The sequence below is a fragment of the Phoca vitulina genome, unplaced genomic scaffold, assembly GCF_004348235.1.
Source record: "Phoca vitulina isolate PV1807 unplaced genomic scaffold, GSC_HSeal_1.0 scaffold1, whole genome shotgun sequence".
Classification (NCBI taxonomy): Eukaryota; Metazoa; Chordata; class Mammalia; order Carnivora; family Phocidae; genus Phoca; species Phoca vitulina.
The window spans coordinates 103,114,040-103,138,236 of NW_022589704.1; positions in this window are offsets into that span (position 1 = coordinate 103,114,040).

Here is a 24,197-nt window from a genome sequence, read left to right on the forward strand (position 1 = left end):
AATAACACTGTTGTAATGTTAGTAATTATTTGTGCCTCTTTTCTCTCTTCTGTTTGTTCAGGGTGTTTTAGCTTCAAAGCGGGATAGCTTTTGACAACATTGTGGGCGTTGGAGGTGAAAGAGAATAAAGCCAGACTGGGAAAACCAGAGTTAAGATTTCTGATTTCACTAAAGGGCCAGACTCCAAGGTGGATGGTCAGTGGTTTTATAAGCAATGTTATTCAGAGTTGGGCAATAAGTTTGGCTGTGATTCACAATCATTTGATTTATGAGGAGACTCAATTCTATAGGGGACTCAGCACAAGAAGAGTATGTACTTTGGAAGGATATTCTGTAAAAGCGGGAAGTGGGGACCCCTGGTGAAAAGTACATTCCAAGAGCATACAGAAGCAAGTTCTAGTCCTTTGAAAGGATACTTTGTAAGAATTAGGAACAGAGGTGGGATTCCAGCAATATGGAGTAGGGTTGGCCAATCTATTCCCAGTAACGATCTGAAACCAGTAGAATGGATAAGTAGAAATCTGTAGGTCAAACCAAGGTATGGAGATTTACCCATGGTAGAGTGTAATAGAACAATGTATCATTTACGGGCATCTGTGTGTCCAGAGCTCTTCCTAACCATAGTAGATAACCTCCAAAGATAACCACCTAGATGGGTGAGTGAGTTCCAGATTGGACCAGTGAGTGGGGCAAGATTTGAGCATCGTAGCTGATCTCATGCAACACTAGTCCAGTGTTTCCCAAACTGATTTCTGTAGTTACTAATGGTGGTCAAAGAAACTTGAAGACAATACATGCAATATTTTCATCTGATGGATTTATAAAACATATTATCCTATAGGAAATTAAAAAAAAAACCACACAGAACTTTTAATATCCCAGCATTTTCTAAATTTACTTAAGAATCCTTGGAATGTACTTTGAAAAGTCCTGCTTTAGTCCCCTAGATTTTTCTCAGCACAGAGACCCAGTGATCTACCCCAGAGGGTTTCCAAAGGCCACACTCCTTGCTAAAAGCATTCGCTGCACTCTCTGCCTCTCTGTTCAGTCTCTGCACTCGGCCCCCGCAGCCTGTATACCAAGACTGTGGAAGTATTTTCTTTCCCAAGAAAGGGGACGTCCAGACTTACTTATCTCTGGCTGAGCTTTGCAAATGCTGTCCTCACAGTCGTCCTTTACCACCAGACTACTTCTCTTCCTTGTTTTTCTTTAGATAGCACTCCCTCTCAGAAACATTCACTCCTGAACCACCCACTACCAAATCTGCATGCAATGTGCCTCCTAGATGCTCCCTAGCTCTCTTTTGTTCAGCATGTATTGAGCACCCATTTTGTGCGAGGTACTAGGTGTTGGGGTTAGGTCAGTGAACAACGCAAAATTGCTGGCCCTGGCATCCATCATTAGATGCCTGCCTTACATATGTGTCATTAGATTGTAAAGTATCTACTTTCCTTGTCTGTCTCTCATGCTTCGTCTAGCTCAGTAAGAACAGGATCCCTCCAAGTATTTCAAAATTTTATTCCCCAGGCCCAGAATAGGCTTTGCCAGTTTCCCCTTGGCCTCCCCTCTGTTTTCTGGCTTCAGGAAGTCCTCCACCACCTCCTGCTAATATTCCCCAGAGTTAGGAGGTTGCAGCTTTGTTAGCGACTCTAACAACCTTCTGCACAATGTGTAACATTAGTAAATTAAATTAAAATCAATGAATTTCATTTTGCGGTTTGTGTTGAACATAGTCAAATTGCCTCTGTCTCCTTAAATTGTCAGTCACCTTGGGCTGGGACAGATAGAGCAAAACTGAAGTCGGGACTTTGACCAACTTGAATGAAATCCTCCCTTTGCCCTGGTCGGGTTGTGCGACTTTGGGAAGCTTACTTAACATTCTTGAGCCTTACTATCTTCATTTGCAAAACAGGGATGACCACGCTCACTGCTGACCTCATAGAACTGTGTGAACATTCAGAGAACGAGGACTGTGATCCACCTCATGTCGTAGTGGGTCTGACAGAGCTCAGAAACTCTGTCAGTGTGAGTTCCTTCCTTCTCCAGAGAGGGTGACTTTCTTTTTTACCGAAGGGGTGGGGGAAAGAGATGTGAGAATGTCAAATTTTGGTGAGCATGTTAAATGAAGACACTTGAATGTACAGATTTTAGGTCTCCTTTAGCTCAGCCTTAATTATTCAAAGGATGGAGCTGGACCAACTTGAGGCACATGCATCATTTATTTTTTTTTTTAATTTTTTTTATTGTTATGTTAATCCCCATACATTACATCATTAGTTTTAGATATAGTGTTCCATGATTCATTGTTTGTGCATAACACCCAGTGCTCCATGCAGAACGTGCCCTCCTCAATACCCATCACCAGGCTAACCCATCCTCCCAACCCCCTCCCCTCTAGAACCCTCAGTTTGTTTTTCAGAGTCCATCGTCTCTCATGGTTCTTCTCCCCCTCCGATTTCCCCCCCTTCATTCTTCCCCTCCTGCTACATTCTTCTTCTTCTTTTTTTCTTTCTTAACATATATTGCATTATTTGTTTCAGAGGTACAGATCTGAGATTAAGAATTCCTCATATCAGTGAGGTCATATGATACATGTCTTTCTCTGTTTGACTTATTTCGCTCAGCATAATACCCTCCAGTTCCATCCACGTCGTTGCAAATGGCAAGATCTTATTCCTTTTGATGGCTGCATAATATTCCATTGTATATATATACCACATCTTCTTTATCCATTCATCTGTTGATGGACATCTTGGCTCTTTCCACAGTTTGGCTATTGTGGACATTGCTGCTATAAACATCGGGGTGCAAGTAGCCTTTCGGGTCCCTACTTTTGTATCTTTGGGGTAAATACCCAGTAGTGCAATTGCTGGATCATATGGTAGCTCTATTTTCAACTTTTTGAGGAACCTCCATACTGTTTTCCAGAGTGGCTGCACCAGCTTGCATTCCCACCAACAGTGTAGGAGGGTTCCCCTTTCTCCGCATCCCCGCCAACATCTGTCATTTCCTGACTTGTTAATTTTAGCCATTCTGACTGGTGTGAGGTGGTATCTCATTGAGGTTTTGATTTGGATTTCCCTGATGCCGAGCGATATTGAGCACTTTTTCATGTGTCTGTTGGCCATTTGGATGTCTTCTTTGGAGAAATGTCTGTTCATGTCTTCTGCCCATTTCTTGATTGGATTCTTTGTTCTTTGGGTGTTGAGTTTGATGAGTTCTTTATAGATTTTGGATACTAGCCCTTTATCTGATATGTCATTTGCAAATATCTTCTCCCATTCTGTCAGTTGTCTTTTGGTTTTGTTGACTGTTTCCTTTGCTTTGCAAAAGCTTTTTATCTTGATGAAGTCCCAATAGTTCATTTTTGCCCTTGCTTCCCTTGCCTTTGGCGATGTTTCTAGGAAGAAGTTGCTGCGGCTGAGGTCGAAGAGGTTGCTGCCTGTGTTCTCCTTTAGGATTTTGATGGACTCCTGTCTCACATTGAGGTCTTTCAACCATTTGGAGTCTATTTTTGTGTGTGGTGTAAGGAAATGGTCCAGTTTCATTCTTCTGCATGTGGCTGTCCAATTTTCCCAACACCATTTGTTGAAGAGACTGTCTTTTTTCCATTGGACATTCTTTCCTGCTTTGTCGAAGATTAGTTGACCATAGAGTTGAGGGTCCATTTCTGGGCTCTCTATTCTGTTCCATTGATCTATGTGCCTGTTTTTGTGCCAGTACCATACTGTCTTGATGATGACAGCTTTGTAGTAGAGCTGGAAGTCCGGAATTGTGATGCCGCCAGCTTTGCTTTTCTTTTTCAACATTCCTCTGGCTATGCGGGGTCTTTTCTGGTTCCATACAAATTTTAGGATTATTTGTTCCATTTCTTTGAAGAAAGTGGATGGTATTTTGATGGGGATTGCATTGAATGTGTAGATTGCTCTAGGTAGGATTGACATCTTCACAATATTTGTTCTTCCAATCCATGAGCATGGAACGTTTTTCCATTTCTTTGTGTCTTCCTCAATTTCTTTCATGAGTATTTTATAGTTTTCTGAGTACAGATCCTTTGCCTCTTTGGTTAGATTTATTCCTAGGTATCTTATGGTTTTGGGTGCAATTGTAAATGGGATCGACTCCTTAATTTCTCTTTCTTCTGACTTGTTGTTGGTGTATAGGAATGCCACTGACTTCTGTGCATTGATTTTATATCCTGCCACTTGACTGAATTCCTGTATGAGTTCTAGCAGTTTTGGGGTGGAGTCTTTGGGATTTTCCACATAAAGTATCATATCATCTGCAAAGAGTGAGAGTTTGACTTCTTCTTTGCCAATTTGGATGCCTTTGATTTCTTTTTGTTGTCTGATTGCTGTGGCTAGGACTTCCAATACTATGTTGAATAGCAGTGGTGATAGTAGACATCCCTGCCGCGTTCCTGACCTTAGGGGGAAAGCTCTCAGTTTTTCCCCATTGAGAATGATATTCGCTGTAGGTTTTTCATAGATGGCTTTTATGATATTGAGGTATGTACCCTCTATCCCTATACTCTGAAGAGTTTTGATCAAGAAAGGATGCTGTACTTTGTCAAATGCTTTTTCTGCATCTATTGAGAGGATCATGTGATTCTTGTTTTTTCTTTTGTTAATGTATTGTATCACGTTGATTGATTTGCGGATGTTGAACCAACCTTGCAGCCCAGGGATAAATCCCACTTGGTCGTGGTGAATAATCCTTTTAATGTACTGTTGGATCCTATTGGCTAGTATTTTGGTGAGAATTTTTGCATCCATGTTCATCAGGGATATTGGTCTGTAATTCTCCTTTTTGATAGGGTCTTTGTCTGGTTTTGGGATACATGCATCATTTAAAAAAAAAATTACCTACTTCATCTATGCTGGTTCTTCCACTGGCTCCAGGCCCATAATTAAGACTTGTCTGAATAAGCACTAGTATTTTAATCGAGGTATAAGAGAAAGAAGAGGAAATGCAGGGAAGACGGAGCTTCCAGCTTTCTTCTGAGTGAAAGATTGCTCACTTTAGAGGACAGAGTGAGCCTTCGAAAAAATGCTTACAATGGGAAAATTTTAACATTTCCTTTTAACTACACAAGTAACATCAATGTGCTAATTATTCTAAAATGAGCCCAGAATTTGCTGTATGGTTACACTTTATGAAATACTCGAGCTCCATTACACCAAGAAATAAAACGCTGCAAATTCATTTCTGTTAATTCATGCATAATTGAAGCAGGGGCTGGTGTGAAGCCTCCAGAATATGCACATTTTCGTTCCTTTGTTCTCAGTGCCTTTGCAGTTAAAGGTTTACAACAACAAAAAGGGGTGAATACATTGGACTCATAACTTTTACGAACTGTTTAAATGCATAATGAAGATGATTCATAAAAGTCTCTAATTGTATAAGCACATCATTAAATATAGATTGTAAAATATCTTGTTTACTTTTTATATAAACCCACCACAGATAAAAGAATATTGCAAACATAGCATGTATTTTGTGTAGGATGGAGATTGGATTTAATTTTCACTTGAGCAAAGTGGCCCTACGTCACTGGGGCCGATTTTCCTTCAACTGTCTTTTCACCAAAATCAGAAAAGTCATTCTGGCAATGTCTTGGTGAATATGAATGAAGGCCTTGGCTAGTAGAATTTCTTAGTTAAAACTTGAAGCTAAACTACTTTAAAAATAATTCCTTCTTGAAAGTCTTGTTAAAGTGTCAAAATTAAAAAAAGTTGAAATCAAGCCCCCATTGCTTCTTGCCCCTACCTCATGGAAAAATGCAACATGGCCATCATGATTAGATGTTTATTTGTCTCACTAAGGATTTTATATGTTATGAAGGAAGTCATAACAACCATTATTTAATGATCAGGTATTATGGGCCAAACATATTTGCAATTGCTTTTTCCCCTGTTGCTTGCCCCCCCAACCTTCCCTGCCCCCATGTCCCTGTGTCCCCAGTAACCTGGGAATGAACTTTCTCAGACATACATCAAGGCACCTGGGAGGCACTCAGAATGGTCTGGGACCCATTTTGTGAATTCATTTGTGGATGAGTATATTGTGTAAGGATTTTAAGATAAACATCTCCACCTGCAAACTCTTTGTGGCAGTATTACCTATCACCCCCATTTTACAGGTAAGCAACTGAGGTTAAAGGGGTCTAAGTCACATTTAGCCATTATAAGAAATAAGGTGATTGGGTTCCAAGCCAGGTTTTCAAAGTCCAACCTGAGTTTTTCCAGTGTTCAAACTATGGTAGGGCTCCACCTGCCAGAATAGCCTCACTGGCCTGGATGGCAGGAAACTCAAGAATTGTACAGGGGATTTCGTGGGTGTGGGTCAATCGCTGAAAGATGTGCATCTGTATCCACATTAGGACAATCTTTTGTCTGCTTCTAAGTTGTTTTTAGCCAATACTTTGGGTTGGCTGTGCCTAGTTGCGTTCTCATTAACCAATTACTTCCCCACAACAATAATGCCTGGTATTTGGGATTCTATAGCCCAGAGCTGGAAACTCTGAGAATCAGCCCAGCCTAATACAACCAAGACAGGTGGAGGTCCTGGCTGTCCAGTGAAAAACACAGAGGTGACTGAAATCAAAATTGGTGGTTCTAAGAGAAATGCCTGGAGACTGAAAAGGCAAGTTCCCCAGCTTCCTTCACCAAATCATAATGCCTTAAAAGGCAACATGTTCTAGAGGAAACTACCCAGGTTTTGGGGTCAGACAAGCCTAGATTCCAATCCACACGAGCTGTGTGACTTGGGGATTCTTCTCAGCCTCAACTTCCTTCTCTGTTGTTAAAAAGAAAACTGCAGGCCCAAAATGGCACCCTGTAGATTAAGGCCCCAAGTCAGTAAACCAAGATTTAATACCTACCCTAACTGTAGTTTTAACCTAACCTTCAACTAGTCAACATGGGAATTTCCAGAGCCGCACTAGGAAATTTACTGAGACTCCTTTCAGTTCTCTTAAGGGCACCTTGTCTGAAACAATGTATCTTTGCTAAGAATTTCCATTGTTCCACTCCCGCTCTACCTTTAAAAGTCTTTCCTTTTCTGTGGCCCTTTGGAGCTCCCTCTACTGGTTGGGTGGGATACTGCCTGATTCATGACAAGTTATAAAGCCAATTAGATCTTTAGAATTTACTCAGCTGAATTTTTGTGGTTTATAAAATGGGAACACACACCTCATTTCTCCGATTTGGATAAAAAAATAAAATTATATATATGAAATATCTATACATAGGTGTTTTTTTTTTTTTTTTTTTTTTGGTTTTACTTCCCGACTTTTTGTATACACTGTCTTTCTGAAGTCTTGGTTGAACTTACAGAATTATTATCATTTGTGATTACAGTCATCAAAACTTTACATTAGGGGCGCCTGGGTGGCTCAGTCGGTTAAGCATCTGCCTTCGGTTCAGATCATGATCCCAGGGTCATGGGATCGAGCCCTACATCGGGCTCCCTGCTCAGTGGGGAGCCTGCTTCTCCCTCTTGCTCTGCCTGCCACTCCCTCTGCTTGTGCTCTTTCACTCTCTCTCTCAAATAAATAAATAAATAAAATCTTAAAAAAAACCTTACATTAAATTTGGAGGAATCATGCATGATCTAAAGATTTGTAGCTTGCATCATCAGTGGTATTTGCCAAGACTGCAAGAGATGAAGAGACATCTGTGTCTCCACATTGTGGCCCCTCGAGCCAGCTAGCAAGCCCATTGGGGGAGTTCTAAATGGTATTGATTTCCTTCCAGCCTTGAAGTTATAGCTGAGCCTAAATGATAGCTGCAGAAATAGGAAAACAGGGAACAGACACCATCATGCTGTTACCAGGGCTCTCTCCTCTGGAAGTTGGGGGTGTTGGCATATTGCCTTAACACACTTGGACTGAAAAAGTAGATCAAATTTTCTAATGCCCTAATCACATTATTATTCAGATATTTTCTCAGAAATTAAAGCACCCTTAATGTTCAGCCAATTTATGGGTTGGTTTGTCACTCAGAAAGCAATATAGACATGTATATATAATAGGAAATCTTCGGAAACTTCCCCCATGTTTTCAGTGGCATTAAACATATAAAGAAATCCATAAAAATGCCTACATTGTCTCCCTCTCCTTCAAACCTATGTTGCAATAATAACTACAATCAACAACTGTAAAAAAAATTGAGTGGATTCCCTTCCAGAAATATATGTGGAGAAATATATATGCTCACACAAATACAGAGAGATATCATTCTACACATATTGTTCTGTCACCTGAGTTTTGCAAAATAATACGTGGGTATCTGTGAAGGTTTTTCATTCTTTTATATTAGTTCCATAGTAGTCTTCACATGAGTACATCATGAATTATTGAAACTTTTTTTTATTGATGTACATCCAGACTTGGTGTTGGTGTATGGTGTTCTGATGTTCAATCATCCCACAATCGATATTTTTGAAGACACATTTTTATGTATTTGCATGAGAAATTCTGTGGGAAAAATTCCTTGGAGTAGTTACAGGTTAAAGGGTGTGTACAAGCTGCCTTTCAAAAATGCATTCCCACCAAGAGGACATGAAAGTGCCCCATGCCCTCCCATGTTGACCAGTTCTGGGTGTTTGTTTAATCATCAGTTTGATAAGTAAAATCAGCATGTCATTTTATTAAGATTTACATACTCCTAATTACTAATGAGCTTGATATATTTATAATATCTTTCTGGCCAGGACATGAATCTAGCCCAGAGTGAGCTTTCCTCTGCTCCATGCGCACACTCCTGAACTCAATGAGACATGCGGAAAGCCAGTATTGCTGTCACAGGGACCCGGGGGTCTGGTGCAATGCCAGGTGTGTGTGTGTGTGTGTGTGTGTTTGTGTGTGTGTGAGACACATACTGCAGACCAACAAGGCCACATGGACACATTTTCAGTGTTTGCTCTTGGTATTCATCTCTGTAAAAGCACATATTTGCCCAAATAGAATTGAATGGGTTCTAGGTTTTTTTCTTTCTTTTACTGACTTGAGAAACTTTTATTTCTCAAAATATCTTAAAATCATTTAGAATTTCCCTAAAACCTTAAAGAATGTGGGGAAAGGATGATTATAAATAAAGAGCTTAGAGTCTCTGCTTTAGAATTTTTTATTACGAAATCATATCTAGTCCTCAATTCCAAAGAGTAGCTAGCCCATGACGCAGGCAGCAGTCAGTCCAAAGTTATTAAGCATTTGTGACATACCATAAGTAGGTTGGTACTGGGAGTTTTATCCCCTACCTTTCAGAAGCTCACAGTCAAGAGAAGGGGGTGGGGGTTAAAGGTAAGGATATAAGCACAATACAGTGAACTGAATATTATAGAACGGATAAATATTAAGTACAATGGGGACTCAGAGTTTGGGGATGTTTGGGGTCTATTGCCTCCTTTATTGTCTTCATAAGAGCTATACAATAATCTCTGGAAAGAAATTTGCTGTGTGTATATATGTGTGTGTGTGTGTGCCTGCATGCTAAGCCTTTATTGAATTCACTGATCTACAAAATATGGCCATCTCCTACCTAACAATTTTAATGATTGCACCATGCTGAAAGCCAGAAAATGAAGAGACAGATTACAGACCATACTGTAATTCAATTATAGAACAACAGAAAAGGAGGGAATTAATAAAGGCTGAAGTTCCACATTTGCAAATGAGTTGATGCAACTGGCAGAAAAATTAAGGCTCACAGAGGTGAAGGTGCAGGAAACAGCATGGAGGGGTTGTTAGGGGCAAACAAGAAGGCAGATGCTAAGACAGAATGAATCATCAAAGCCTGTAACACCTGAAGCCCCGTTCTCAATTCCAGTGATTCCTGACATGGTTGAAAATAGTTGACATATTGCTCCTCTATTATATTTGTGTTTTCATGCTGCATTTGCTGTTTCAGATGCAGGGAGTACAGCTACAAATATAAAAAGCGAAAATGCCCTTTTGCAGCATTTTGCAAAAGCTAAGAAGTGACAAGTACTGCAAATTTGCAAAACCTTGTCCTTGATCAGTTTTGCACACTCAAGGGTCCCACATAATTTGGGTAAACAAAGAGAACACTTTGTGCTGGTCTTTCTAATTCTTCCTTTACTCTGTCTAGTCACGCTCTGACCCTCGGGTTCCTGAAAATCTTCCTTGGACTCCGCTGGTCTTTTCCTCACTGATCTATTCCTCTGCTCCATAAACTTCTTTAAGGACCTTTGTACCCTCTGAAGGACTGCACAATGCGCCTCGGGGAAAAGATGGAGACTTAATAGACTATTGTGGATGGTTTGTGTGGAAAAGCAATGTTTGGAGAAATAGATTGGGGTCTTAGTATGGGGGCCTGGGATGTTTGGCTATGAAGTTTGGAACTTATTGTATAAGCCCTGGGGCTGCACGTGAAAAATGTGATGCTGTGGTGAGACTAATCAGCTATAAACCCAAAGGATGGATGGTGGAGAGGCATAGGAAGAGATACTAAAAGCAGAAAGGCCATTGCAGAAATATAACTGTGAGGTGTAAACTCCTATTTGAGCTAGCATTGTAGCAATGGAAGTTTAGGGGCATATATGGATTTACCCTTCATTCAATCATCACATTTTTGCTGGACATGTGTGTTGGATGCTTTGTGAAGATCCAAAGATGTATCAGGCACTTTTCTCCCTCTCGCACCTTCTACAATGAATTGCTCCTTTGTTTTTAAGATTCACTTCAAATGAGAAAGGCTGGAGAAAGCCTTCTCTGACACCATCTCACTTTGAGATTGGTACCCAGGTTCGTGCTTTGACTGTCCTGATTTCCAAGGTTAATTGCTCTTCACACGGTTGTAATTACTCTTTACATTCACGCCATCCACTTTATACTGTGAGGTCTTTGAAGTCAGGGACTGTGTCTCATTCATATCTTTGTATTCCCCAGAAAGCAGTGCAGTGCCTGCCACGGAGTGGGTCAGCACCAGCTTAAGCAATGGTGGCCTCAAGTATGGGGAGGAAGCCTGGTTTTGGTACACAGCTTTGTCATGGATGGTAGCTTTTCTGGAAAGAAATGGAGTTCTTTTAATACATGTTGCTTGTGAGAAGATAGTGGGTGACCAGAAGGGATATAAAGGAGTCAGTCATAGTACAGCCAAGAAAGGAAGGTTCTACTCAGATTTGGAAAAGGAAGATGAAATATTAGGTCTGAATAAAGAGGAAAGGCAGTAAACGAAAGGAGATGCGTTCAAAATCAAAGAGACTGAAAGTATGTAAGAGGTTGAATATAAGCTAAATTGGGCTCTACAATTCAGTTTGGAGACTGAAAACATTAGGAGGGTTCAGGAAACCAATTTTTATGTAGGGTTGACCCTTTGGCATAGGACAAACTTGCTGCTTTAAGATTTTGGAGGAACCAGGGTGTGGCGCATCAAATATATCAATACAGAGAGGAACTTAAAATTTGTCAGATTTGGATTTTGCAGGATTTGCTTTCCAGTGAGTGGTCCTGGATGGATTTATAGATATCATAGATTTATTCATTCATTAATGCAACCTTGCTGAATGTTCAATAAGTGACTCACAGTATGAGGAACAGAGATGGTACTCAATGTTTGTTAAATAAATGTTAGGTGCTTTGAGGGTTGCTGACCTAAGGTAGGTACTCTGTAACTCTAATACTAAGTAGAATACAAGCAGATAGAGGTACAGAGAGGACTGGATAGACCCCACTGAATAGTTATCAATTGATTTCAGTCTGGGAAGATGAATAAGCAGACGGAGATGGGGAATGCTGGGAGAAATCTAGATATTGGGGAAAGCATGGATAGGCATTTACCTCAGAAATCACAAGATATACCTAAGAAAATGTTAGGAGCCCCATTAGTTACAGGAGTTGGGCATGGGTGTAGGCACCATTACAATGAAGATGCTCCAACTTCATATCAAGTGAAAGGTAGATGTAATTCAAAATTCTATAAATATGTGTAAGTATGTAGTCTCAGTTCCTATTGATGAGACTGTACATAGGTTTATCTGAAAATATCCTTGGAGAATTCAGAATTTACTCCTGTGCCATAGCTCATCATCTCCTGTTCCTACTGGACATCTATTTTCTTTGCAAAGATCATAGTAAAAAGCCACCAGACAATAAACCTGGCAAGAGCCCTGGGCCGGGTAGAGAACCAGGAGCCAGCCAAGCTTTAAGGCTGCTTAACAGTCTGGTTTTGGGCAATTTACTTCCATTTCGAGTCTCAGTTTCTTCATATATTAAAGTCAATATTGAACTCAATGATAGCTCCAATTCTGTTTAGCCTTAAGAAGCTTAAATTTGTTTCTGTCGTCTGTTCACATTCAGTTAAAGCACAATGAAAGAGAGACTGCATGACCTGGCCAAGGCAATAACTTATGACAATTTAAATTACTACTGTTAAAGAACAAAAATTCAACTGAGTAAATTTAAAGATCAAATTGGCTTTATTCAATAATTCATGAATCAGGCAGCATCCCATTTAGCAATAGAAAGAAGCCCTGCCAAGCTACAGAAAAGGAAAGGTTTTTTTTGTAAAGCAGAAAAGGGGTTGGAAAGGCAAACTACTAGTGAAGAATGCATTGTTTCAGACATGGTTGCCCTTCTAAGGGTGACAGAAGGGGTCCACTGGGCAAATTATCTCACTAGTGCTGACCAGGTCATTCCATGTTGACTGGTTAAAGTTTCCATTCCCGGGGAGTTGAGATTGCAGTTGGGTTAGGTATTACATCTTAGTTTGCAGATGTAGGGTTTAGCTGACACAGGGCTCTGTTGTCTCCTTTTTAACACTACACAGATGTTTTTAAAACCAAAGAAAACCATCAGCAAACAAAGTGATCCCAGCATCCTGAAATTCTATAGTCTGAGCAATGAAACGGTAACAAGCACCCTGTCACAGCACTGGGGCGAGGGTTCCTCTCTGTTCAAATTAAATCAACTCAAGCCATCAGATCTTTCATTTCCACTGGCGGTGAGACAATGCTGCAATTATCTAAAATATAATTACAGGTATAAATGAATAAGGCAGTGTGTGTGTGTGTGTGTGTGTGTGTGTACACGCTACTGTGTTTTAAATTACACTTTTCAGAATAAATGTTTCTGCAGAATGAGTTTCTCCACTACTGATGAGCCTTTTTTCAAATATAGTCAAAGTTAGGTGAAAATCAATAAATAAAAGCACATTTCTCAATGCTAAAGTAATTGGCAATCAGAGAGAAAGATAGATCTCAGCCATTATGTTGTTAAAAAAAGAGACAATGGGCCCAAAATGAAGTCACTTGTGCTAAATCCCACATCACCAAACCAAGACTTAATACCTCACTTAATTACAGTTGTAGCCTCCTCCAGGAATGGAATCTTAAACCAGTTAATCTAGAATTACCTGGTCAGCACTAGTGTGGTAATCTGCCTGATAGAACCTTGCCATCTCCTAAAGAAAGGTGACCTTGCCACAATCAATGGTTTGTTAGTCTAACTTCCTTGTCCCACCCCCTTCTCCCTGTAAAAGTCTTTCATTCTGTACAGCTCTCTGGAGCTTGTTCCAATTTTCTAGATGGGATGCTGTCTGATTCATAAATCATTCAATAAAGCCAATACAATCTTTAAAATTTACTCAGTTGAATTTTGTTTTTCAACGGTGTTCACAAAATGCATTTGATTGGCAGAGATAGGAGACATCTCCTGTTGCTCTGCAATTAATTGTTACTTTGAGAAAATAGTCTAGATTTTTTTTTTAACTATGGATTTTTCTCAAAAGTGCAGACTTGCCAGCTCGTTTTACTCTTACTATTCAGGATTGGCATCAAGGCTTCATTAACTGATACCGGATGACTGGGAAGCAAGTTGGTGGATGCCTTCTTACCAGTGGAAATGTAAGTGGAGCTCACCAAACATTTGCTGCTTGGATGTGCGGGCATGTGTGTAGCAGGTGCCACCTGTACTGGGCACTATCATGCTGTGAGCAAACAGAACGTACAGCCATAACTTGGCTTCCGTTGAGTTCCCTTTCCCAATGTAATGTGTGCAAAACAAAAGCAATGGAATCAAGGCACAGCCCTGTTCCTGTACCTTCCTGTTTTGTAAGGAAACATGGGACAAAATGGCAATGCTAAAGGCATGGCAAATTATTAAGTAGAAGCTGATCCTTTCTCCCTTGAAAATTGATAGTCAAACCTATAACCTTCCATCTCAGAAATGCGGGGAACTTCTGTAAGATTTTGCCTGGAGGTTTGTATTTGCCCCATAGAGAGAGAATCTTCTTGAGAAGATTGGGGTGGGTGAGGTAGAGGACAATAGCATTTCTCTTGGGCATTATGAGCTATCAGTATAATTCTGCAAGTCAGTCTCAGTAATGTCAAATACTTGCATATTTCTGGGAGATTTTAAAGCAGATGGCCACAAGTTATTTAAAAATATAAGAATATACTGGGGTGCCTGGATGGCTCAGTTGGTTAAGCATCTGCCTTCAGCTCAGGTCATGGTCCCGGGGTCCTGGGATCGAGCCCCACATCAGACTCCCTGCTCAGTGGGGAGTCTGCTTCTCCCTCTGCCTCTCCCCTGGCTTGTGAGCTCTCTCTCGCTCACTCTCTCTCAAATAAATAAATAAAATCTTTAAAGAACTAAAAAATAAAAATATAAGAATATACAGTTTATATGAAATTTTTCCTTGGGTCCAAATCCACCAATTGCTGCAAAAGGTTAATACAATCTAGATGCATCCAGATATTCAAACAAAAAAGATACATTTTTTTACTTGTTCATTCTACAAATATTTATTGAATAGGTGGCACAACAGAAAAATCAATCTATATAGTCCTGTTTTCATGAAGTTTGTATTCTAGTAGATCTCTATAATTTTAGCATTTTTATATTTTTAACATTGTATATGGAGTTTATGCTTACACACCACACACACACACACACGAGTGTTTTCATCAGATAGGGTTCTTAATAGAAAGAAGTAAAAGAAAACAAACAATAACAGAAATTCACTACAGTTTGAGTTACAAACAAGTTACTGAAAAGATATTACATTGCTCATGAAACTGGGAAATGCTAGTGAGCCAGACTTAGATACAAGGCAGGAAAAAGGAATCATGGCCAATAAACACCACAGACGCAGCATGGTGGGGCATTGCTACTGCTACAGCTAAGTCAAAGACATGGTAGCTCCCAGCCCTGGAGACTGCATGCTGCCACTGAAAACATGATCCTTGCTTTTGGCTCCCAAAGCTATTGCCTTCACTGTCCCTGCTTCTTAGGGTCAGAGCTAGTGATGCAAGTCTCAGGGAGGCATGTTTGATTGGTAGAGCTTGTCTAGTGATCTAGAAATTGAATCCTCATGAAATACACACTACACTTAGTCAAATGTTAATAGCTATATGGCAGTCAGCTAGTCTGTTCCTCTCTCCCCAATTTAATGGAAGCATCATGAGGACAGGGTATGTTTGATTTTGCCTCTGTCATCTTGGTTTCCAGCATAACACAGGTCACATAGCAGGTACTCATTAAGTATATGAATATATTAGGTCTGGTGGTTAAGTTAGGTTTTCACTCACTCCACACATTTACATTTTCTTTTTATTCTCTCTCAGGTATGAGTCAGCTCCTGATGAAAAAAGAAAAACAAAACAAAACAGACGTTTTATGTAAGTTTCTGAAGTCCAATAAAATAGGATGAGTCTTTGGTCTCTCACAGATCATCCTGGTACTCAGGGACCACTGATCCTTTGAAGGATGACTAAGAGTTGAGTGTACCCAGAAAAGCATTAATCACCTAGGGTAGGGAGCCCACAGTGAGAATGAGCCTGCCAGAGTGCCAAAACAACCAACTCTTCCTGACTCTCCCGTGAGACCAGGTAACAACTTTGGATCCATATCTTTCTAGTAAATGTTTAGTAACAATAAATTATGCTGTTCTGAAAAAGTCACCTTGAGATTCATGGTGGTCCACACAGGAAGAAAAAATGGTGCGGTATTTGTGTCCCATCCCTTTGGGGGCTTGGTTCTTGGAAGAATCATTATTCAGAGCAAGCATTTAATTGGGAGAGTTGAGTGTCAAGGTCAAAGTCCTTGAGAACCTATGTGAGGAGACCCCTCTACTTCTCAGGCTAATTTCATATGTGACATAAATCTTAGAAAGTTAAAAAGAGAGTGGGACTTACTAGGTATTAAACTTAGCAACATTTTCTTATAGCTGCTAAAACACTTTTCCTTCTTTGCCATTAGAAAACTATTCTGAACATTTAGGAATCTAATTACCATGCATATAGCCTGGAAGAAATTAAAATACAAACAAAGACCAGGAAGCATAAAGTTTGAAAGATAAAACTAGTGCAGTTTACATTTCTAAATAACAACAACAAAGTACTATTTCCTGTGATACACACTCCTTCCCCCTACCTTCTAAATATAACAGACACCAGCCCTCAGGTATGTACCTAGATGCACATATGTACATGCATGTACACACACATACACATACAAACTACATTCAGAGGAACTAAGGAATAGGAGGGGTGCCTATGACATCAGATAAAGTGGAAGGTTTCTTATTTATTAATCACAATAAAGTTGATAGTCATGTATTCAAATTACTATCATTTTTTATTTTACAGATGATGTAGCTGAGGCTCAAAGAAGTTACATATGTGTATCAAACTAATACAGAGTCAAGACTTGAACCAGAATCTCTTGAATCAAAAGCCACTACCCTCTTCCTTAAGCCATTTGTCTAACTTGCATGTTCTTTGTCATTTGCCATCCATGGTCTTTAATATTATTCTCTTATCATGATCTTATCACACTCAAGTTGAATGGGTAGGGTTTCATTTTTTTCTCCAGATTTGTTTTGAACATATTGTAAATGGTGTCCCTGATACAGGCCATTTTAATGTTGCTAATCTTATCTTTCGTCATTTATTGGATCTCTACTGAGGGCATTCTTCTATTCTGTGCTTGAAGAACTTTACTAAACTTAAAGAGTAATAGACCATGCGTAGGTTTGGGACCCAGACAAGGCGAGCTGTGCAATTACAGACCAATTCCTTAAGGAATAGCTAAAATCTATCTTTCCCGTTTTTCACCTTGCTTCAATTTCAGCCTTTCCATCAATTCCAGATCACTTCAGTCTCCTCCTGGAAAATTTCCCCCACCCTTTTATTATGTCCAAGCAGTGTGCCACATCTTCCTGTCAAAGTGCCAACACTCATCTGTCCCTGCTGGTTTCCAATATGTCTGGATGAATAACAAGCAAACAAGACTTCGAAACTCCAAGCCCACTCTTTACGAAAAAAAATCACATGGATTTCTCAATATCTAGCCAAGAAGTCAAGTTCATTTATTGACTACTGCTAAAATCCAGATGAGAGATATTGGTTGGCTAAGATTAAGTTTTTAGCCCCAGAAATGGAGTCATTGAACAATTAAAAATATACTTTGTAAATAGAGTTAAGGGGATTTGCCTACAGAATGAATGATTAAACCTATGGGCAGAGGTGAGTGGTTCCAGAATGAGAAGCATCAGGAAACTGAAGGTATTTTACCAACTATACACGAAAACAAGCCTGGAAGAGTCAGAAACAACAACTGAGGTCCCCTGAGACACCAGGTATTGGAATCATGAAGAGTAGAATTTGTTGCTGCATCCATGCAGCAAATATTCTAAGATATTAAAAACAGAATCACGGGACACCTGGGTGGCTCAGTTGGTTAAGAGTCTGCCTTCAGCTCAGGTCACGATCCCAGGGTCCTGGGATCCAGCCCCGCATCAGGCTCCATGCTCAGCAGGGAGCCTGCTTCTCCCTCTGCCTGCCGCTTCCCCTGCTTGTGTGCTCTCTCTCTCTCTCTGACAAATAAATAAAATCTTTAAAAACAGACTCACTAAACGAGTCAATGAGTAAAAGACTATAAACATGATTAAATTAATAAAGAAAATAAATCATCGGCTTGTGTAAAAACTTTACACAAATTAGATGGTGGGCTCTCATAATTTGACAAGTGAGCCATCCCAAAGTTTGAAGAACACATGATTTCAAATCACATAAAAAGTCTTTCAGATATCAAGGAAATAGGAAATGTGCTCTAACTCATTCTATGCAGATAATGGAAGTTTGAAAAGAGAAACAGACAAGGGCAATATAAGAAAAGATGAGACAATCTCACTGTAAACTTAAGAAACAATTCATAATCAAATGTTAACCAAACAAATTTTGCTGTGATAATACATGATGAGAAATCTGTCTTTATCTCAGAATGCAAGAAAGGGTCAGTATTAGAAAATCTCTGGAAGTTATTTTCTGTAATTACAAATTCAAATAGAAAATATTTAAAATGCAGGAACATGATCTGATAAGGTTTAAGATTATGCATGCCACCTTAGTAATTTAGAAATAGAAAAGTACTTCCTTAACTTCATAAACCATATCAGTTGAAAACCTACAGCAAATATTAGTCTTTTTAAGTGAAACACATTTGAAGTATTTATCTCCATTGCCTTAACCTGTATAGTAAAAGAAGAAAAGTGATTGAAATGTATAAAGAATAGAAAGAGAAAAATAGAAATATTAGTCACCGATAATGTAATTAACTATATTAAAACACTCAAAAACACTATAGGCAAATAATTAGAACAAATAAATGAGGTTAACAAGGAAGCTAGTAAGAATAATTTCCATAGACCCCCAAGAAACAGATGATTTAAAGGATATACAAAAACAAAGCAATAAGAAATAAGGGAGTGTCTCATAAACAAAGGCAAATGACCAGGCTCATACTAGATGTGCTGAAGCAGTGGTTTTGGGAAAAATACTCATAAGGATCAAATGGTATCAGGTATATGGTTCTCCTGTGTGCCCACCACATTTTGGAGCAGTGCACTTCAGACTTGCACTTCAGACTCTAATAGAGAAATCCTAACTGGTGAGCTGTAAGGATTAGAAGATGTACCTATTGTATCTGATGATCAGGAAAGTACCAGTTCCTTTTGTGACTTGATGAGTGACCAGCACACAACAGAAGTATGAATTGGCTCTAGCTCTATTCAGCCAATTCAGCATTCACAATTAGTGAGTCACCTTATGTTATCAGGAATCAGGGGTCCAAGACTCTAGTGGGTGATCAGACTGGATTAGCTTAAACCAGTGGTTTTCAAAATTGAGCACCCATCAGAATCACTGGTATGGTTTACCAAATTGCAGATTTCTGAGTGCACTTCCCAGTTTCTAATTCATTAGATCCGTGGTGGGGCCTGAGAATTTGTATTCCTAACAAATTTCCAGGTGATATTGAAGCTGTCAGTCCTAGGAACACAGGCTTTAGAAATGACTGTCTTAAAGTTTTGGTCAGAGGGAGTTCTGATGACCCTTGCAGAAGGGTCAAACATTTCTGAAGTAAGTGAGTAAGGTAAAGAGAACATACACCACCAGATAGCAAAGATTATTATGAAGTCATTGTAAAGAACTGGAAGGATAATCAGATTGAGCAATGCTAGTGAATTTAGATACAGATTCATGCACGTATAAAAATTTAATATATTAGAGAGTGATGGCATTGAAGATCATTAGAAATTGGACTATCTAATAAATGGAAGGGAAAAAAATATTGCCATTACAGTAGAAAAACAAGGAAAGTGAATGTCTATATTACATACACAAAATAAAGACACGTAAAAGGCAAAGGCTTAAACTTTTAAAATAAATATGGAAAATATCTAGCTTAAATTACTTAGCTAATTTCACATTTGGTTACAGTATAATTAAAAGTCCCTGATTATCAAAACACTCAATTCTGAAAGTGCAAAGAGAAGCCAAAAAGTGAGAGGAGATATCTGAACTTTACATATATGAAAAATGAAATTATAAATAACTCCCACAAATCAGTTTAAAAAATAGCAAACAATTCGCTACATCCTAAAGCCTCATCCACAACTATATTTGAATTAGATTTGAGATTTAGATAAAATTTTGGACTTTGAGTTGATGATAGGTGATGATTAGAGGCGATGAGAGTCTTTTACTTTGAGCTAATGCTGTAATGTGACCAGGTTCCTGGGAACTTTGCGGGGAGACAGATGTACTTTACATTTGGGAAGGATGTGACTCTATGGGGACCAGAGGTAGGACAGTAGAAGAAAGAATCTGAACATGGCCTCCAAAGTTTCCTTGACCTTGTAATTGTACATGTTCTTATAATTCTCCTGCCCCCTTGCATGTGGATGGGAGTTGCATATAGTCAGTCTCTTGAATAGGTTATGTGATATGGCACAGTCACTTTCATTTGTCTCACGATATTTTTTTATTTCTTCTTTTTTAAGAAAGATTTATTTCTTTTAGGGGGGTAGGGGCAGAAAGAGAGGGAGAAACTTAAGCAGACCCTGAACTGAGCATGTAGCTCAATGCAGGGCTCAATCTCACAACCCTGAGATCATGACCTGAGCCTAAGCCAAGAGTTGGTTGCTTAACGGACTGCACCACCCAGATGCCCCTATTTCTCCTTTGATTTCTTCTTTGACCCAGTGACTGTTCAGAAGCATGTTGTTTAATATTTGTAAATTTTCCAGTTTTCTTCTTATAATTGATTCCTACCTTCACACCATGGTGGTCAGAAAAGATGCTTAAATTTTCTAACACTTTTCTGTAGACTATCATATGATCTATCCTGGAGACTGTTTTATGTGTGTTTGAGAAGAATGTGTATTCAGCTGCTGTTGGATGGAATGTTCTTTAATCACTGCTAAGTCCACTTGGTCTAAAATATAGTTTAAGTCCAATACTTCCCTATTGATTTTCTGTATGAATCATATATCCATTGTTGAAAGTAGTGTATCCCCTACTATTGCACAGCTGTCTATTTCTCCCTTCAGATCCGTTAATATTTGCTTTATATATTTAGGTGCTCTGGCACGGGGTGCATAAATATTTACTCCTGTTATACTCTTTTGATGAATTGACCCCTTTATTGTTATATAATGACTTTTGTCTCTTGTTAGTTTTTGGCTTATTTTCTATTTTGTTTTATATCAGTCTAGCTATCCCTGCTTTTATTATGTTATGTTAATCACCATACATTTACATCATTAGTTTTTGATATAGTGTTCCATGATTCATTGTTTGCAAATAACACCCAGTGATCCATTCAATATGTGCCCTTTTAATACCCAAAACCAGGCTAACCCATTCCCCCACCCCCTCCCCTCTAGAAACCTCAGTTTGTTTCTCAGAGTCCATAGTATCTCATGGTTCGTCTCCCCCTCCGATTTCCTCCCTTCATTCTTCCCTTCCTGCTTGCTTTCCTTTTTTTTTTTTTTTTTTAACATATAATGTATTATTTGTTCCAGAGGTATAGGTCTGTGATTCAAAAGTCTTACACAATTCACAGCGCTCACCATAGCACATACCCTCCCCAATGTCTATCACCCAGCCACCCCATGCCTCCCACCCCCCAAAACTCCAGCAACCTTCAGTTTGTTTCCGGAGATTAAGAATTCCTCATATCAGTGAGGTCATATGATACATGTCTTATTCTGATTGACTTATTTCGCTCAGCATAACACCCTCCACTTCCATCCAAGTCATTGCAAATGGCAAGATTTCATTCCTTCTGATGGCTGCATAATATTCCATTGTATATATACAGCACATCTTCTTTATCCATTCATCTGTCGATGGACATCTTGGCTCTTTCCACAGTTTGGCTATTGTGGACATTGCTGCTATAAACATTGGGGTGCACGTACCCCTTTGGATCCCTACATTTGTATCTTTGGGGTAAATACCCAGTAGTACAATTGCTGGATCATATGGTAGCTCTATTTTCAACTTTTTGAAGAACCTCCATACTATTTTCCAGAGTAGCTGTACCAGCTTGCATTCCCACCAACAGTGTAGGAGGGTTCCCCTTTCTCCGCATCCCCGCCAACATCTGTCATTTCCTGACTTGTTAATTTTAGCCATTCTGACTGGTTTGAGGTGGTATCTCATTGAAGTTTTGATTTGGATTTCCCTGATGCCGAGCGATGTTGAGCACTTTTCCATGTGTCTGTTGGCCATTTGGATGTCTTCTTTGGAAAAATGTCTGCTCATGTCTTCTGCCCATTTCTTGATTGGATCATTTGTTCTTTGGGTGTTGAGTTTAAGAAGTTCTTTATAGATTTTGAATACTAGCCCTTTATCTGATATGTCATTTGCAAATATCTTCTCCTATTCCATCAGTTGTCTTTGGTTTCGTTGACTATTTCCTTTGCTGTGCAAAAGCTTTTTATCTTGATGAAGTCCCAACAGTTCATTTTTGCCCTTCCTTCCCTTGCCTTTGGTGATGTTTCTAGGAAGAAGTTGCTGCAGCTGAGGTCAAAGAGGTTGCTGTGTGTGTTCTCCTTTAGGATTTTGATGGACTCCTTTCTCATATTTAGGTCTTTCAACCATTTTGAGTCTATTTTTGTGTGTGGTGTAAGGAAATGGTCCAGTTTCATTCTTCTGCATGGGGCTGTCCAATTTTCCCAACACAATTTGTTGAAGAGACTGTCTTTTTTCCATTTGGACATTCTTTCCTGCTTTGTCAAAGATTGGTTGACCATAGAGTTGAGGGTCCATTTCTGGGCTCTCTATTCGGTTCCATTGATCTATGTGCCTGTTTTTGTGCCAGTACCATACTGTCTTGATGATGACAGCTTTGTAATAGAGCTTGAAGTCCGGAATTGTGATGCCGCCAGCTTTGCTTTTCTTTTCAACATTCGTCTGGCTATTCGGGGTCTTTCTGGTTCCATGCAAATTTTAGGATTATTTGTTCCATTCTTTGAAAAAAGTGGATGGTATTTTGATAGGGATTGCATTGAATGTGTAGATTGCTCTAGGTAGCATTGACATCTTCACAATATTTGTTCTTCCAATCCATGAGCATGGAACGTTTTTCCATTTCTTTGTGTCTTCCTCAATTTCTTTCATGAGTATTTTAGAGTTTTCTGAGTACACATCCTTTGCCTCTTTGGTTAGATTTATTCTTAGGTATCTTATGGTTTTAGGTGCAAGTGTAAATGGGATCGACTCCTTAATTTCTCTTTCTTCTGTTTTGTTGTTGGTGTATAGGAATGCCACTGATTTCTGTGCATTGATTTTATATCCTGCCACTTGACTGAATTCCTGTATGAGTTCTAGCAGTTTTGGGGTGCAGTCCTTTGGGTTTTCCACATAAAGTATCATACCATCTGCAAAGAGTGGGAGTTTGACTTCTTGGCCGATTTGGATGCCTTTTACTCCCTTTTGTTGTCTGATTGCTGTGGCTAGGACTTCTAGTACTATGTTGAGTAGCAGTAGTGAGAGTGGACATCCCTGCTGTGTTCTTGACCTTAGGGGGAGAGCTCTCAGTTTTTCCCCATTGAGAACGATATTTGCTGTAGGTTTTTCATAGATGGCTTTTATGATATTGAGGTATGTACCCTCTATCCCTATACTCTGAAGAGTTTTGATCAAGAAAGGATGCTATACTTTGTCAAATGCTTTTTCTGCACATATTGAGAGGATCATATGGTTCTTTTTCTTTCTTTTATTAATGTATTGTATCACATTGATTGATTTTCAGATGTTGAACCAACCTTGCAGCCCAGGGATAAATCCCACTTGGTCGTGGTGAATAATCCTTTTAATGTACTGTTGGATCCTATTGGCTAGTATTTTGGTGAGAATTTTTGCATCCATGTTCATCAAGGATATTGATAATTCTCCTTTTTGATGGGGTCTTTGTCTGGTTTTGGGGTCAAGGTAATGATGGCCTCATAAAACGAGTTTGGAAGTTTTCCTTCCATTTCTAGTTTTTGGAACAGTTTCAGAAGAATAGGTATTAATTCTTCTTTAAATGTTTGGTAGAATTCCCCTGGGAAGCCCTCTGGCCCTGGACTTTTGTTTGTTGGGAGATTTTTGATGACTGCTTCAATTTCCTTAGTGATTATAGGTCTGTTCCGGTTTTCTGTTTCTTCCTGGTTCTGTTTTGGGAGTTGATACATCTCTAGGAATGCATCCATTTCTTCCAGATTATCTAATTTGCTGGCATATAGATGCTTTTAATATGTTCTTATAATTGTTTGTATTTCTTTGGTGTTAGTTGTGATCTCTCCTCTTTCATTCATGATTATATTTATTTGGTTCATTTCTCTTTCTTTTTGATAAGTCTGGCCAGGGGCTTATCAATCTTGTTAATTCTTTCAAAGAACCAG